Genomic DNA, 18,033 nt, shown 5'->3' with positions numbered 1-18,033 from the left:
CTATACAGCTTTGGGGTAAAAACTGAGATAATTTCCCTAGGCATGGTTAATCAAATCTCAAAGCATGGTTTTTATATCTCCATGTTTATTCAATAAAAATTGAAATATTTAAGAAAACAATTGAATATAAAGAATAAAGAACATCTACAGAAGTTGGTGTTATACTGTACATACCTACCAGCTGCCTCAGTTTCATTATCCTTCATTGTTGTCATTTATTGTGTAACTTAGCCCTGATTTCTCCCAGGCTATAGTGGATTTACTTCATCCTAATTTTCATTAACTGAGCCTCTAGTATGCCCTGGTCCATATCATGCACTTTGTCTTAAAATTTCTTGCAGTGGGAAGAATTCAACTTATGATTTTAATCTAGGAAAAGAGACCATGAACTACATACAATCTCTAGCAAAAATCACATTTGTTTTTTGGATTTCTCCACTTTTCTATATCTTCTCTTCTTTCATGATGTAGAAAAAGAAATAAATTAAAAAATAGAAAGGAAAACTAGATGGTAGTATGGCACTGCAGTTTAAAAATCTCATGCTTCTCTTCTACTGAAAGGTTGTTGTTGAATCACATGAAGACACCAGGATTCTTGGCCCCGAGAGGAGAAGAATTCAATCCGGGGCCAGAGACGAGGCTTGATCGCTCAGAGCTTTTGTGTAATAAAGTTTTATTAAAGTATAAAGGAGATAGAAAAAGCTTCTGACATTGGCATCAGAAGGGGGCAGAAAGAGTACCCACTTGCTAGTGTTAGCAATGAAGTTATATACTCTCCAATGAATCCAAAGAATGTCTAGAGGTTGTAAAGACCTCATCAGACCTACTCCCATAATTTACATTTTAAAATAACAGAATTAGCCAGAAGGTTTAATCCAAAGACAGTCCTGAATCAGAGACTGTCCTCAGGCAGGATACATTATTGTTATATAATCCTAAGGAATGTAGAGAAAGAAAAAAGTTTGTCCTTTCTTCCTCCTTGAGAATTCCAGACCCCTCTCTCCTTGGGAACCCCTAGACTCCTTATCAACCTGCCTAGGAACTGACTCTCTCACTACCAATCAGTGTTTTCCAAGGTTGACCTTTAAAGTTTTTCTTTAGCTTTCTGTTTTAGCAGCACTTCCTCAGATCTCTTACTTCTCATTTCCTTTCCTTCTCTTTTTGTAGAGAATGGTGTCGTAATGGCTTTCTCTATCTTGAGTCTCTCACACAATCACGGAAGGTCACCAAAAGTTTCTAATCTGGCCTCTGACACAGTTGTTTTCTACTATAAATTTTTAGTTTTGTTTTCCTTTTATTCTCAAATTGACATTTATTTTTCTTTTGATATCAAACTGATCTGTGAATGCAAAAGCCACACACCAAAAAAAACCTGCTACACACCTGTTTCTATTTGGGTTCCTTAGACTAGATCATCATGCTTTAGTACAACAATTAAACTTCCTATTTGCTTCTAATTCTATTATCTAATTTTATCTAAAGCACTCCTGTTAGGTAGGTAGAGAAAGGTCATTTAATCCTCATTTTATAAATGAAGAAAGGCGAGCACAGAGAAGCTAAATGACTTGCCCAAGGCCAAGTGCATCTCTGTGGTAATTCTGAACTAGAGTGGCCTGGGAAGAACCATGCACCAGTGGAAACAATGGTTAATCTAATCACCCAGCAGGGGGATGGGCAGCTGACACTGATAGCAAACTAAAAATAAGCTGAAACTAAATGTTTCATAGAATTCAACTGAAGAAGAATCATAGTTTAATAAAGCTGACTAGAGAAAAGAAATGTGTCTGTCATTTGCTTTGAAAGAAACAGCAGAAAAATAGTGGTGATAACAGGCAGAGAAACAGAGCAAAAAGATGACTAACAATGCAAGTCGTATTTGAAAATCTCAGTCATATAAAACTGCATAACCCTCTGAACATATATTATTAAGCATGTAAAACTTTATTTGGGGGATTTAATTTTAATAACTAAAATTTGTTTTCAACTACCAGCAAATTCAACATTAGAAGATTTACCTTTTAATATCATACCTGTATTTCACTGTGAAGACAGAACATGAGAGAGCATCCATTTCTATTTTTATTTTCCTTTTGGTACGCTTTACAGAGAGCTCTAATGCTGGGTTACGAGCATACCTGAAGATAACTTACCAATGACTGGTTTCAAAAAACAAGTAAACAAAGGCTCAATAAACATGGGGAAAAGAATCAGTAGCTACATATACTTAAACATAGGGTGTTTAAAAATTTTAGTTTAACTTGAGAAAGCATGAAACCTGAATCAAGTAGCTTTATGCTTTTGTACTGTGGAAAAACAAAGGACAGAAGAAGAGTAAATCTCTCTATTCATTTTATGATGTCAGAATATCCCTTCCCATTTCTCCCGCTCTCTTTCTAAGCTCTAATGAATTTTTATAAGTAAACAAATAAAAGGGCTTCTCTGATGGCTCAGCAGATAAAGAATCTGCTTGCAATGCAGGAGACACAGGAGACAGGAGTTCAATCCCTGGTTCAAAGATCCCCTGAAGGAGGACATGGCAATCCACTCCAGTGTTCTCTTCTGAAAAATCCCATGGACAGAAGAGCCTGGCAGGCTGCAGTCCACAGGGTCACAAAGAGTCAGAAATGATTAGTGACTACACTAAATTTTTCAAAGTTTAGCTGAGGGGGAATTCTTGAAACTCAAAATCTACTACTAACTGTTGAATACTCTGAATTTATTAATATGACTAAGCTAAATAAGAAGTCTAGAGGTTCAAATTTATTCATTCAACAAGTATTTTGGTGTCTAATTTTGCCACATAAGTGTAGTGCACCATGATGCTAATGATGCCTTTCCAAAGCTAAATATGGAGCCTACTCTCATGGAGGTTACAATTGTTCTGGATAAGTAGCATGAAATATTAAAATCATAGTAGGGCTATAAAGAGTAGGCAATGACACCCCACTCCAGTACTCTTGCCTGAAAAATCCCATGGACAGAGGAGCCTGGAAGGCTGTAGTCCATGGGGTCGCTGAGGGTCGGACACGACTGAGCGATTTCCCTTTCACTTTTCACTTTCATGCATTGGAGAAGGAAATGGCAACCCACTCCAGTGTTCTTGCCTGGAGAATCCCAGGGATGGGGGAGCCTGGTGGGCTGCCGTCTATGGGGTCGCACAGAGTCGGACACAACTGAAGCGACTTAGCAGCAGCAGCAGCAGGGCTATAAAGTAAAAGTTCAAGTGCTAGAAAAATGTAGGGTGCAAAAACTAGCCTTGACTAAGGAGACAGGAGCTGTAGCAGGGGAGAAGGATGAGGAGAGGCAGAGTGATCAAAAAAGTTCCAGTAAAGGAAATGCAGCCCTATGTTTATAAGGGGCTTATGTTTGGACCATCAGAAGCATCTCTGGAGATTAGTTTGGAAAGGTCTCTCAGCCAGTTGAATTGCAAAGTCAAATTTCATATTGAAAGTTTGCACTGACATCCTTGTTGACCATGAGGACAGGGATATAGGTGGGGAGACTTATTCCATGCCTCCTAAATTGGTACGACATGATATGACAGTTTTTTGAGCTGGGGGAAGTGGTGGTCAAGAGGGATTGCAAGAAATTGACTTGCAATTTATACTGTACATAAAACTAGCCCCCTGAGAATATTTCTCAGGAATATTTCTTCCTGGAATATATGCAAAATGATTAAAAAATGTAGAAATTTTAATCCAACAAAATCAGTAAAATATAAGTACACATATTACAAATTTTGTAGTACTACCTTCAGATATGTGAGTATGGAATGATATTAAAAAAACATGGGTGGCCTACTCCAAATTTTTATCCATGAGGCATTTTATTCTTATAATTCTCTCCCTACTTTTTCTGAATTGGAGGCAGAAACTGATGCTGAAATAGAAGAAGACAATGCACTTACTTTTGAAAAAGTGGTATCAGTCACCAGTGCTTGGGGTACTTTATCCCAAGCAGAAAGGATAAAGGTGCAAGGACTTTGTTCTACTTCTTTCTAGCATTGGTGCCTGTGCTCGCTCTGAAATGTGCAAGACATCTTTCATGAACAGTACTTTGGAGTTTCTGTAAAGTGGGATCAACCTCTCTTCTCAGCTCTTCTTCCCTCCACCCAGTGCCTCAGGATTCCATGTGCAGGCATCACACATGGTGACCAGCCACACCCTATGATGTGAGCAGAGTTCTGATAAGATGGAACAAAATATCTGCCCAATAAATTTGGTTCTTTGTATGATAGCTCAACAAACACTGGAAGATTGAGATTATACAAATATTACATTGAGATTATACAAATATCAGCCACCTATGGCTCAGGCTAACAGATCACAGAACTGATAATATGCAAATCTAAATCAACCAACCATTCATATTAATAACTGAGAACAGTAATAATTCACATATATTGAGTACTTTGTACTGGACAGTGTCTGAAGTGCCTTATCTGTATTCTTCCTCATGACAATGCTTCAGAATGTTAGTATTTTTATTCTTATTCAATAGATGGAGAAACTGAGGCAGAGAATGAGTAAGTAAACTTCTATAGCCACGTTGGTAGTAAATGGTGGAGCAAGACTCAAGCCTAGCCTGAGCCTGTGCTCTCTACTGGTATCAGGAAATGCCTCCCTAAGGAAGGTTCAAAGGGCATCCCAGCAAAAGGAAAGACACATGATGTGGGAGTAGGGGAGAGACTATTGTAGATTTTGAGCAGTGTTTGTTAGTAGAGCTGGGGCTTCCCTGGTAACTCAGACCACAAACAATCTGCAGGCAACTCAGGAAACCTAGGTTCAGTCCCTGGCTCCAGAAGATCCCCTGGAGTAGTAAATGACAAACTACACCAGTATTCTTGCCTGGAAAATTCCAAGGACAGAGGAGCCTGTTGGGCTACAGTCGCAGGGTCACAAAGAGTCAGACAAAACTGAGCCATCTATGCACACTGGTGATGAATGAATGAAAACACGTACAACTCAATTAGAATCTAATTGAGATTAGAAATTAGAATCTGTTGTAAATCAATGTTCTTCAGAAAAACAAAACCAACAGAAAAAGAAAATACGTATGTGTGTGTGTGCACACGTGTGTCTGTGTTGCCTAACAGCTTATAAGGAAGGATTTATTATAGGGATTGGCTCACATAGTTATGGAGGCCAAGAAGTCCCACAACTTGCCTTTTGTAGTCATAGAAACAGGAAAATTGGTGGTGTAATACAGTCTGAGTCCAAGGGCTTAGAACCAAGGGAGTGGAAGATTTAACTTCTAATCGAGGTTAAAGTCTTAAGAACTGTGGGGCTGCTAGTGTAAGTCACTGACTTCGGAGGTCTGAGAACCAGTAGCTCTAATGTCCCCAGGCAGAAGATGGACATCTCAGCTCAAAAAAAAAAGAGGGAGATAATTTGCCCTTTCTGTATCTTTTTGTCTAATTGGGCCCACAGTGAATAGAATGATGCCTGCCCACATTGTTGAGGGCAGATCACTTTACTGAGTCTACTGATTCAAATGCTAACCTCTACTGGAAACATCATCACAGATACACTCAGAAATAGTGTCTTACCAGCTACCTGAGCATCCTTTAGCTAGTTGAGTTGTTGCATAAACCTTTCCACTACAGAGTCTAAGGGTGAAAACATGAAGATCTTATTAAAAGCTAAAATATCCATTGATAGAGATAAAGGAGAATAAAAAGAAATAACACAGAGTTTAAAATATTAAAATAATACAGAGTACATGAAATCAGTGCTGCCTTTGAGAGGCTCTTTTAAAATATAGAGGAAGAGGGAAAATAGATAATAATGTTTAGAGAAAAGATGATAACTTTGGAAGAAGGATAGTTGAGATTTAATATTCTAATAACTTTTATTATAGTGGGGTAACAGGACCAATGATATAGCATAGAAATAATATTCAGAGATACAATAGAAGAAAGGTTTGCTGAAGAAGGACCTAAATATGTAGATTACAAGGCTGGACTCAGTAACTTATACTAGCAGGCCTGATTCTCAGGACATCAGCCTCTATTAGTAGTTATAAATTCTACTCCATATATTAATAGTTTTAATGTTTCAGGAAAAAGAAGATCTCACAAGCACTCTGAAAGGCGAAAATGAACAGATTACTTAGTTAAGAAGAAAAATTAAATTGTAAAAATGACTTTAAATGTTCTGTAGAGACACTTTTTTAAGAACTACCCTAGAAACCTGAATGGTTGAGACTTTATGCAAGGGACATGTCAACAGAGAAATGTGCTTAACTTTATCCAAAGAATTTTGGAGAAAGACAGTGCATGACATCTCATAAAGCTGGGCAGGAGAAATATTCTTTAAGTCTGTGTGAGAAGATTTTTTTTGAGCCAACATTCTAGTTACATTATCTTCTTATTTATTGGACGTGCAATTCAGGCCAAATTCTGACATTTAACACTTATAGAAAGTTCCCATGAGAGTTTAAGAAAGTGCTTTCAATCTGTAACTGGAGCCGAATTTGGCAGAATTGCCTTGTGAATAAATCTGTGAGTATTACACACAAAGAGACAAAATGAGGGTGTACTCATAAAACATGGAGTTGCCTGTTTTAGAACTGTACATCAGACGAATCTTGTTTCCATTCTATAAAAATCAATAGCACCTAATAAAATTGCTTACTTTATAAATGTTTACAAATACTTAATCTATAATGATTTACGCAAAGAAAAGGTTCTAAACAAATGTTAAATGAATCAACATGTGTTTAAATCTATGAAGACAACAGGAAAAGGCAACAAGTTAAAGAATACACAATCTGTTCCATCCTTCTAGGGCTGTGAATTTGATTCCATTGTTGACTTCCCTGATTTTCTCCCTTCCCAAACTCATGTAGGCATTAAAAAAAAATTCTGTAAAAGTTTCCTCTCTGCTCTGTATAAATTATCTTTTGTGCATTTCTGTATTGCTTATACCATTACCACCATCCCCCCACCACCCCACCCCCCCCACACACACACACAAGTTCCCTCAGATCTAAGCAGCCTTTGGAGATCTCCATTTGAGTCTTTTACCATCAAAATAATCTCTATATAGACATAGCTTAGTTTCCATTTCTGTTCTCTTTGTCTGCCTACTCATAATCAACTGCCTACCACACCTATGCTGTTATTAGTAGAAACATATTTTTCAATGTGTTTAAAAATTATTATACTTATTTAAAATTTGAAAAAAAAATTCTTACCCTTCTTTCCTCAGAAGAATCAAGTTAAACAAAGCCATTATTTAACTTGATTTTTAAAAAATTCCTCTTTCTCTTCCCAACACCACCATTTTGTATGAACTCACTATGAGTTCCCTATTGCTGTACAAAGAATTGTATAGCCTTCAGTCTCTGGGCATTCCAATGGATCTCAGAAGGATGGACTCACTCTAAAACACATGCTCATTTCCCTGCAGGTGAAGATAAGTAGCGGAGAAGGCAATGGCAACCCACTCCAGTGTTCTTGCCTGGAGAATCCCAGGAATGGGGGAGCCTGGTGGGCTGCCGTCTATGGGGTCACACAGAGTCGGACACGGCTGAAGCGACTTAGCAGCAGCAGCAGCAGCAGCAACAGAGAAGTAGAATCTATCCTGTGCACTTGGTACAAACCCCTTGCCCAGATCTCCTCATCTGCTGGCCCCTTTTCACTTGTCTGATCCAAATCCACCCACTACTGTTTAATGAGTAGTCTGCTCTTTCTCCTGTAAGTCCTCGTGACATTTTCATGACATGAGAGTTCTGTGAAATGATAGAGGCAAGTTGCTTAACAATGAGTTTGTCATAGAGAAAACATTTTCTTAAGGGTAGATTTTATTTTTCTTTAGAATTAGTGCTAAGAGGACTTTGGCTATGACAGACTTGTATCCCCACTGACTGGTGCCTGAGGTCAGGTCTTAAGTTTTATCACCACAATATCTTACTGAGCACATCATAGAAATTTATTTGCTTGTGATTTCTTACCTTTATGAAAAGATTTAATAATTTGAATTTAAATTTGATTCTTTGATTCTTTAACATCTAAAACTTAAAGACTAAAGGGAGGTGACTTCTAATTTTCCAAAGAAATAAAATTACCCACCTGCCAATGCAGGAGACTAAGAGACATGGGTTCAGTCCCTGGGTGTGGAAGATCCCTTGGAGGAGTGCATGGAGGGCAAGGCAATCCACTCCTGTATTCTTGCCTGGAGAATCCCATGGACAGAGGAGACTGGGGAGTTACAGTCCATAAGGTTGCAAAGATTGGACACAATTGAAGTGGCTTATAACACACATATGCACATATGTGCATTGTAAAATATAGATTATATACATCAACATTTTATTATATAATCTCACTTAAGATTTTTATTTTTTAAAATATCTTTTTATTACTATTTTCCATTTTTTTAAAATAATACATCTCATCTCAAATTTCAATACATGTTTTCACTGAAATACAGTAAAAAAAAAATGCATTTCTTTTTCCTAGGGAATATAAATCACTTCCATGTCCACAATAGAATATTTTGATTTATAACTGAATTTAAAGGAATAGATTACAAATATACAATAAATAATGAGGAAGAATATAAGCAGATATCATAAAACTCTAAACCTTTGAAAGACTAGTGACTGTCCATCACATTTCAGAGTAGTTAAATGTAGACACAATTACATTGATGGGCCTTTAAAACAGAGCTCTTTGTGGACTATAAACATTGAGAATGAAAGAAAAACATATCAAAAGTATTGCATCAATAAAGAATGATCAGAACCAAATGGCACCAGAGGACTGCATTCATAGTGTCATTACTATGCAAGTCAGCTGCCTAAACTAAGAAATGAAATAAAATAAGAACCATAGGCAACATCTCTGTGAGTGCCACAAAATAAAAATGATTTTTCTGTGTTTATATCATTTGAAGTATGTAAGTAAATTTATTACTCTGACTAAATTTATGAAATAAGGCCATCAACAAGTTACAAGTAATACATAGATCAGTTCAGTTCAGTTCAGTCGCTCAGTCGTGTCCAACTCTTTGCGACCCCATGAATCGCAGCACGCCAGGCCTCCTTGTCCATCACCAACTCCTGGAGTTCACCCAGACTCACGTCCATCGAGTCAGTGATGCCATCCAGCCATCTTATCCTCTGTCGTCCCCTTCTCCTCCTGCCCACATGAAGAGTCAACTCTTTGCATGAGGTGGCCAAAGTACTGGAGTTTCAGCTTTAGCATCATTCCCTCCATAGAAATCCCAGGGCTGATCTCCTTCAGAATGAACTGGTTGGATATCCTTGCAGTCCAAGGGACTCTCAAGAGTCTTCTCCAACACCACAGTTCAAAAGCATCAATTCTTCAGCACTCAGTCTTCTTCATAGTCCAACTCTTACATCCATACATGACCACAGGCAAAACCATAGCCTTGACTAGACGAACCTTGTACACATATATACGTACATATATACACAAATTTTTTCAAGCTATTGTCATCATTTTCTATGTATTGTGTTGATATCATATTCCCAATTATTAAATAAAACAACAGTAAAATAAACAGACTTTATACATGTACAGATTTCTGTTTCAGAAAGTGGTTTTATGCAATGATAGTTGCTATAACTGAGAAAATTACTAAACAAATGACCCTTGAGGGACTTGTTGCATATCCATACCTGGTCTGGTTTTGAGGCAGCCTAACTGATTTCACAGAGAAGGCAATGGCACCCCACTCCAGTACTCGTGCCTGGAAAATCCCATGGGTGGAGGAGCCTGGTGGGCTGCAGTCCATGGGGTCGCTAAGAGTCAGACACGACTGAGTGACTTCACTTTCACTCTTCTCTTTCATGCATTGGAGAAGGAAATGGCAACCCACTCCAGTGTTCTTGCCTTGAGAATCCCAGGGACAGGGAAGCCTGGTGGGCTGCCGTCTATGGGGTCGCACAGAGTTGGACAAGACTGAAGTGACTTAGCAGCAGCAGCAGCAACTGATTTCAAGAAAACGCAAATAGGTTCAGGGGAGAATTATCTTCTAATATAATCTTTGTTCCTTACTCTGCAACCTTGGTTTGTCACTTCCCTCTCTGTAACTCAGTTTCTTCATCCATAAAATGAATCTTATAGAATGGATAATCTTAAGATTCTCATACACATAAAATTCCTTATTGTGATATGGAGAGTATGTGATAAAATTTTTAATGATACTTTTTTTGTGAAGGATGAATATGAAGGTCAAAAATTTGGGAACTTAAGGCAGACCTACATAGTCTTTTTTTGGTATATATTATTTTTAAATAATGAACTACATTAAAACATTTTAAAATCAGAATGGTTGTCATTTAGTCACTAAATCATGTTTGACTCTTGTGACCCCATGAATTATAACCTGCCAGGCTTCTCTGTCCATGGGATTTCCCAGCCAAGAATACTGGAGTGGGTTGCCATTTCCTTCCCCAAGTCATCTTCCCTGACCCAGGGATTTGAGCCTGGGTCTTCTGCTTTGCAGACAGATTCTTTACCATCTGAACCACCAGGGAAGCCAAAGGAAGAGAGATTTCCCCTATAAAGTGGAGACAACAATACCTACCTAACAAGTTCACTGTGAAAACAGAAATAGGCATGTAAATTGTTTAGCACAGTGTTTGGCACATATGGGCTCAAAAAATAACAGCTCATTATTACTATTATTGTAATAAATTAATAACAAAAAAGTGGAAAAACATTTGAAGTTCAAGTCTTCCATTTCTTTATAACTACTATAGTTTTGGTTATACAAGCAGTTGTGTTTGCAGAGCACAAATATGATTTACCACAGAGCTATGCTTTTTTATGATTAATCAGTAATCCTGAGGTACAAACCCAATAATCAAAACTGGGTTAAATTCCAACTTTCTCATCATCCGTGGAGGAACCTGATACTACAATACAGTTTATGAGAGAAAGATAACTTTTCAACTAAAGATGGCAGGATATGATCTCTCTTAGGCAGTTGTTCCATTGGCAAGCTGTCCCAATGTGGGACAGTCTTTCTATTTTTTTAGGTGTATTAAACTTCATATGATTCAATGAAAAAAAAAAAAAAAACAGGAGGAAGAATCCTCTAGAATTTAAATATGGAACAATTCACTGCTTCTCAATTTCTCCAAAGAACACAAAGCAAGAAACATTTTTTAAATTTCATAACATAAAAATGTAAACTGGTAAAGGGTAGTGAGTCACAAGAACTTTTGAGGAATTTCTGAAGCTGGAGGACTTTTCTTTCTTTGGATCATATACCTTTCCTGGCTTTTGCTGTTCTGTGCCTAATTTGCATTGTACAGGAAGGGTTCTCTACACCTAGCTCTTACTTGTCCTTCATCTTCTGAGTACTGCTATATTTTGGAACACTTCTGTCCTGCAATGCTCTTCTTTGCCTTGGACTCTCCATTGTACCAAATTATAATAAGTTGAAGGAATTTAGGTGCTCCTGTTACACTAGCCAAATGAATAGCTTAAAGGAAACCACACGCCTCTAATTGCCATATGCTGTGTTTTAGATCACTAAGTTATGGCCTAACAGTTCATACCATGAAGCCTCTTGAGTCTCAATTGCCCGAGGTTGCTTGGCATGAACAAAAAGGAAAGAAAACCTTAAAATACCTCCGAAACACTCTAAATTGAACATTTTTCTAATAATCCCATACCCTTATACTTAGTCACACCATTAAATATTTATTTTCATCTATTTAAGCATTTAATTTTCAGCAGCTTCTTTTGATTCCGTTTTTGTTCCATTTGGTATTCTGAAGACATGGTAATTTATTAGACAATAATGGCATAAATAAAACAATCTCTCACACATGAATCATTGAGAAACAGAGGCACACATTAGGTTGATTGGAACTTTAAGAATCCTCTGCAGTGAAGAAAGGGGTCACAAGGTATTACTATACTAGCTTACAAAGGATTTTCTTTTAAATGTATTAATGATACCTGTCAAAACATTTTTTAAAAGAATCCATTTTCAAAAGTCAAATGTGCTACTATGCAAAACTTCTACTTAGTATTATCCCCTAGAAGGTCAATTTCACAAAAGCAGAGATCATATGTGTTTGTTACTCCTTGAATAGTGCCTTAGTATATTCTTGAAACTCACTGAATGAATAAATGAATATATGAATACTCCTGGACTTGATGCTCCACATGTTAATTATTATCTCTAGTAATGATCATGAAAGACTGATTTTGTTTTGCTTTTGTATTCACTCTCCAATGTAACAGTGAATATAGATACTATTCTGATAACTTTTGGTACATTCATTTCCAGAAAGGGATGTAACCACCTGTGTTAATTTCCTGTGGCTGCTGTTTAACAATATGAGAGTATTACAACAGAAATTTATTCTCTCATAGTTCTGGAGGCCAGAGATCTGCCATCAAGATATTAGAAAGGTAGCACTCCCTCCATCCAAAAGCTCTGGGGAGAATTCCTCCTTGTCTCTTCCAGCTTCTAGTGAATCCAGGTGTTCCTCATCTTGTGGCTGCAAACTCTGCTCTCTGTATTCACCTTCACATAGCCTTTTTCTCCTCACTCTCTATGTCTTTCTCTGTGTGTCTCTCAAAGTACACTTATCATCAGATTATCCAAGTTTACTTGGATAATCCAGAATGATCTCATCTTGAGATCTTATTTAATTACTTCTGCAAATACCCTGTTTACAAATAAGGTCACATTCACAGATTCCATGAGTTAGGATATGGGCATATGGAAGGGGGCATCTTCAACACATTATGTTAACCTAAAATATCAATACAAGCTTCCCTGGTAGCTCAGCTGGTAAAGAATCTGCCTGCAATGAGGGAGATCTGGATTGGAAAGATGCCCTGGAGAAGGAAATGGCTATCCACTCTAGTACTCTGGCCTGGAGAATTCCATGGACTGTATAGTCCATGGGGTCACAAAGAGTTGGACATGACTGAGTGACTTTCACTTTCAATATCAATACAGTAATGCTGTGCTTTGACTGATTAGACAATAAGCTTAACAGAGCACTCAGATAGAGTGCTAGGATTTCACCTTGGGATTGAATAATGAACTGCTTAGATGACAGCTTTCCAGGAAATGGAATATCAGTGTGGCCAAGGAACGGGGAAATAGTTGGTAGCAATCAGATCTGCAGCTGGTGACTATGTAGGCAAGAAGAGAAATGAATGGTAATTCAACACAGACACACACACACACACACACACTTACACACAACTGTAACCTACAAAACTTAAGTATCACCCACCCCCAAATCTCTGCTCATGTACAAAAGGAGAACACAGAAATTTGGAAAACAAGTATCTTAGACTCAAAGTTCATAATTTTAAACAACTGAATCAAATTAAAGGAAATAAAAATCCTTCTTTTCAAGTGGCTTCAGAATAGTATAGTGTCCATATATTAGGCCACAGAAAAATTACCAAGTCATAGTCCAATGCAGAGACCTAATGGAGACCACAGTTCTAATAAAAATGCAATAAAGCAAAATGAATAATAAATATTAAAAATAAAGTAAAGCACACAGTTTGGGATGAAAATAATCCCTCATTTAAATTATGCTTGGAACCTCATGCTAAGAGTTGACTCATTGGAAAAGACTCTGATGCTTGGAGGGATTCGGGGCAGGAGAAGAAGGGGACAACAGAGGATGAGATGGCTGGATGGCATCACCGACTCAATGGACGTGAGTTTGAGTGAACTCCGGGAGTTGGTGATGGACAGGGAGGCCTGGCATGCTGCAATTCATGGGGTCGCAAAGAGCTGGACATGACTGAGTGACTGAACTGAACTGAATTGAACTGGATTAAAAAGAATATCAAAATCAAATTTTTGATAAGTATAAGAACATGGAAAATATTATAATTGAAAAGTGTCTTATTTTAAAGAAACTCCTTTAATGTAAAGAATCCAGAAACTTAAGAAGAAAAAGAATTTGGTTATATGGAAATCAAAAGTTTTTACAAGGGAAATATTAAAACAAATACATACATAAAATAGAAACAAATGACAATCTTAGAGAAAATAACAAATGATTAGTTGCTTTATTAAATAATAATCTTTTTAAGTAGCAAGAAAAGACTAATCCATGAATTAAACAATGAGGAAATAATATAAACAAACAGTTCAAGAGCAAAGAAATAGGAATGGTTTATAAATATATAAAAAATGTCTAATCTTAATCATAATTTTAAAATGAAAATTAAAATCACAATCAACTACTTGTATAGTCTGTTTCCTTGTCTGATTGACAAAGATTATAATGCCTAATGAGACACTGTTGATAAAGAATATGGGTGTCCCTTAAGTGTAACAACAACAACAAAAACAAAATCTTTGAAGAGTAACTTGGCAAGATCTCAAACCTGCAAGCTTTTTGATCTAACAGGGCAAGTGATTGGAACTTTTTTTGAAAATATGCATATGCAAACATATGTACTTGTACATCAATGTATGCAAAAATAGTTTTCTCTGTGGCATCAGTGAAACTAGGTTTTAGGGCAGCAGGGAGATTGATGTATTCCTGTTATTTAAATTTTTTTTTAAACCAAATACATGCCTTTTTGTAATGATAAAAAATAAACAGTTAAATGGATAAGCAAATAGAAAAGTAAGTCAGGAAAAAAATGAATAAACAGTAACTGCAATTTTTGCATTGTGGGAAGCAAAAGTCATAGATTCAGTAGATTTCAGGGAAAAAGGGCCAGGTTGATATAAACCTAGACTTGGCAGGGGCAGTACGAGTGGGGGTAGCATTAATGCACACAGCTTAATAGAAAGGATGGAATTTTATAAGCTCTTTAAACAATGAGAGAGAGATTTGAAGATTCTTCCTCCACCAACACACACACACACACACATACACAATCATGATATCTTAAGCTCAAAAGACATATAATTCAAATTAATGCAGAAATGTCTATAAAATTATATTTTTGTAGGAAGTTATTAAAGCTGTTTTTCAAATAAAGGAGGAATATGCTTGGGTTATTGAAGATTTTTTCCTTTTCTTTCTCTGATGTTCAACACATGGAACAAGAATGTCTGAACTTGACTAATACTGGCCACAGAGGATTTTCCGCACTAAACAAGGCTTTGACAAATAGCATGACTTTCAAGGTAGATAAATCTAGACCCAGTATTAGCAGGCACTAAAAACATCAGCCCATCTTTATCTTTGATGGTTCCTGTATTCAGCAGGAAAATGTTCTTTTTCAGTTGAATGCATTTAAATGATAAATAAATAGCTGTGAACTGAATCCTAGAAGAAAAGAGAAAAACAGAAAACAATCACTCTTGTTTTTTTTTTAATGTGACGTATTAAAGATTTTTTGGAACTTCAAAATAATATATATCATATGCTTTAAAATTTATAACTGTGGAGGCTGAGATTTTAGTAAATAAAAATGAAAAATAAAATGCAATAATAGAAATAAGGTGACTTTTAAACAGTAAATTTTCTAATCAGGGTAACGGAGTTGAAAGATATGTTAAAGGTTATTTAATATTCTGATGTTTGAATTTCTCTCTTAAAAATCTTAACTAAGAGTTGATTGTCTAATATGATTGAATACTTAGTAATGACATACAATATGGGCCCTGCATACATCTGTGTTCATAGACCACATGTTTTTCTATATTCCATCCAAAACAGACGTTCTAAAAACATTAAGACTTGACATGAGAAGCAATATTAAATTGAGGGATTAAGAATCTGTCATTTACTTGTTTATTGATTTTTTAAAATTTACCTAGGTATCATCAATATATCAATGTATACATTTACATATTATAATAGCCTATTACAGTTTGAGCAAATAGAATCACAGTTTTTAATAACAGGTCAATTGCATCATTTGTACAGCTTCCATGGAACTCATGTGGAATTGGAAAATGAGAAGAAAAGATGGAGATGTATTTAGTATAAAAAGAAAGACCATGACTAGTGGTCATGAAGGGGGAGAAAAAGAGAGAAAAACAGTGAAAAAATTATATAATTTTGTTAGCTACTAATTTTGGAATTGATGAAACAATCTCCTCAATGTTGCTTTTTAATCTCTCTGATCTCAGTTTTCTCCTTTTTACAATGAGGATAGGGACTTCTCTGGTAGTACAGTGGTTAACAGTCCACCTCCCAGTGCAGGGGATGTGGGTTTGATCCCCGGTCAGAGAACTGAAATCCCACGTGCTGCAGGATTACTAAGCCCTTGGGCTGTAACTAGAGAGCCCTTGCACCCCAACAAAGACCCAGCACAGCCAAAATAAAAAATAAACAAATAAAAAAGGATATGTATAATGAGGATAATCACACTTTTTGTTGTTGTTCTTGTTAATAATTAAATTATATATTCCCCAAAATATTTTGTGTCCTACAGATATTGAACAATTGATAATAATAAGTTAATTGCTATGATTATCATTGTCATCATCATCATTACTACTGTTGAGAATCTCTTAATCTTCTCCCTCACAAGAAAAAAAAAAAAAAATCCGAAGAACCACTGAAAGATGAATTCATTAAATCCAGCTGTCATCAACTTTTCTTGAGATATTCAGCATGGATACTCTAAACTAGTAGATTCATTTTAAAAACTCAAAGATAAACAAAATTAAATTCCATTTTTGTTTCCTTATTGTGCCTTAAATCCTTCCTAATCTTTAACTAAGTCTACTAAAAATAAAGTTGGTTTTTCTACTTGAATCTTCCTTTTTATTGATTCTGATCAAAATGAATACGCTGTTTGTTTGTTTTTTCAAGAATCTATTAAAATGTCCAGCACTTCATATGTTTGTGAAAAAAAGATTAACTGATGAGGAAGAGTCCCTTTTAAATTTTTCCATAAAAATGCAAAAGGAAATAGCTGATCCTTTCTACAGGCCAGTTGATCTGACCTTGTTTATTTTATAGTATATATAAGAACCCATATCTTTTACGTGTTCATTCACAACACTCCCAGGAGATGAGCAGCTATTATTGAAATCATGTGCTGGTCCATTTTATGCATTAAAAGAAAAGACTTGGTTTTATATTTTCAGTCCCCTCCACCAAGGTATTTAAGCATAAACTCATAGCTTTTTGACAATAGTTCAAAGTCTTTGCTTTAAAATGATGCAAAATAATAATAATAATAATAAAATGATGCAAAATAGTAGAGTTGACCAAGCATGCTTAGGATCTGGGGTTCTCATCTTTCAGGTAACCTCTGGTAACCTCTGCCTGAGGTCTTGGCTCCAAGTCCCAGCCAGGATTCTCAATAGCAGAATGAGTCAGTGTAAGCTCCACATCTTATCTATCAAGGGCAATTAGGTAAGAACTCTTGGTGCAAAAGTAATTGCGGTTTTGCATTGTTGAAATTTGCCATTTGATATTGGAATACATTCTTAAATAAATGTGGTTATGTTATACATCATTTTAATATACATTTCTTGCTTTTTTTTTTTTGCCAATGAAGTTACTTGCTGTTTATTTTATATGTATTTTAGAGTATGGAAATTATGTTAGAAAGAAAATTTGAGCAATTTTTTAATTCATATTCAAAATGGGTCATAAAGCAGTGGGGACAACTCACAATGTCAATGCATTTGGAACAGGAACTGCTAATGAACATACAGTGCAATGGTGGTTCAAGAAGTTTTGCAAAGGAGATGAGAATCTTGAGGATGAGGAGCACAGAGTTCAGCCATCAGAAGTTGACAATGACCAACTGTGAGATCATTGATGTTGATCCTCTTACAACTACATGAGAAGTTGCCCAAGAACTCAACATCAACCATTCAAAGGTCGTTTGGCATTTGAAGCAAACTGGAAAGGTGAAAAAGCTTAATAAGTAAGTGTATCATGAGCTGACCAAAAATAAAAAAAATCATTGTTTTGAAGTGTCATCTTTTCTTATTCTGTGCAACAATGAACCATTTCTCAAAAGGATTGTGACTTGTGATGAAAACTGTATATGACAACCAGCGATGACCAGCTCAGGGTTTAGACTGAAAAGAAGCTCCAAAGCACTTCCCAAAGCCAGTCTTGTACCCAGAAAAGATC

The sequence above is a fragment of the Bos mutus genome, chromosome 9, assembly GCF_027580195.1.
Source record: "Bos mutus isolate GX-2022 chromosome 9, NWIPB_WYAK_1.1, whole genome shotgun sequence".
Classification (NCBI taxonomy): Eukaryota; Metazoa; Chordata; class Mammalia; order Artiodactyla; family Bovidae; genus Bos; species Bos mutus.
This window is presented reverse-complemented; position numbering follows the sequence as displayed.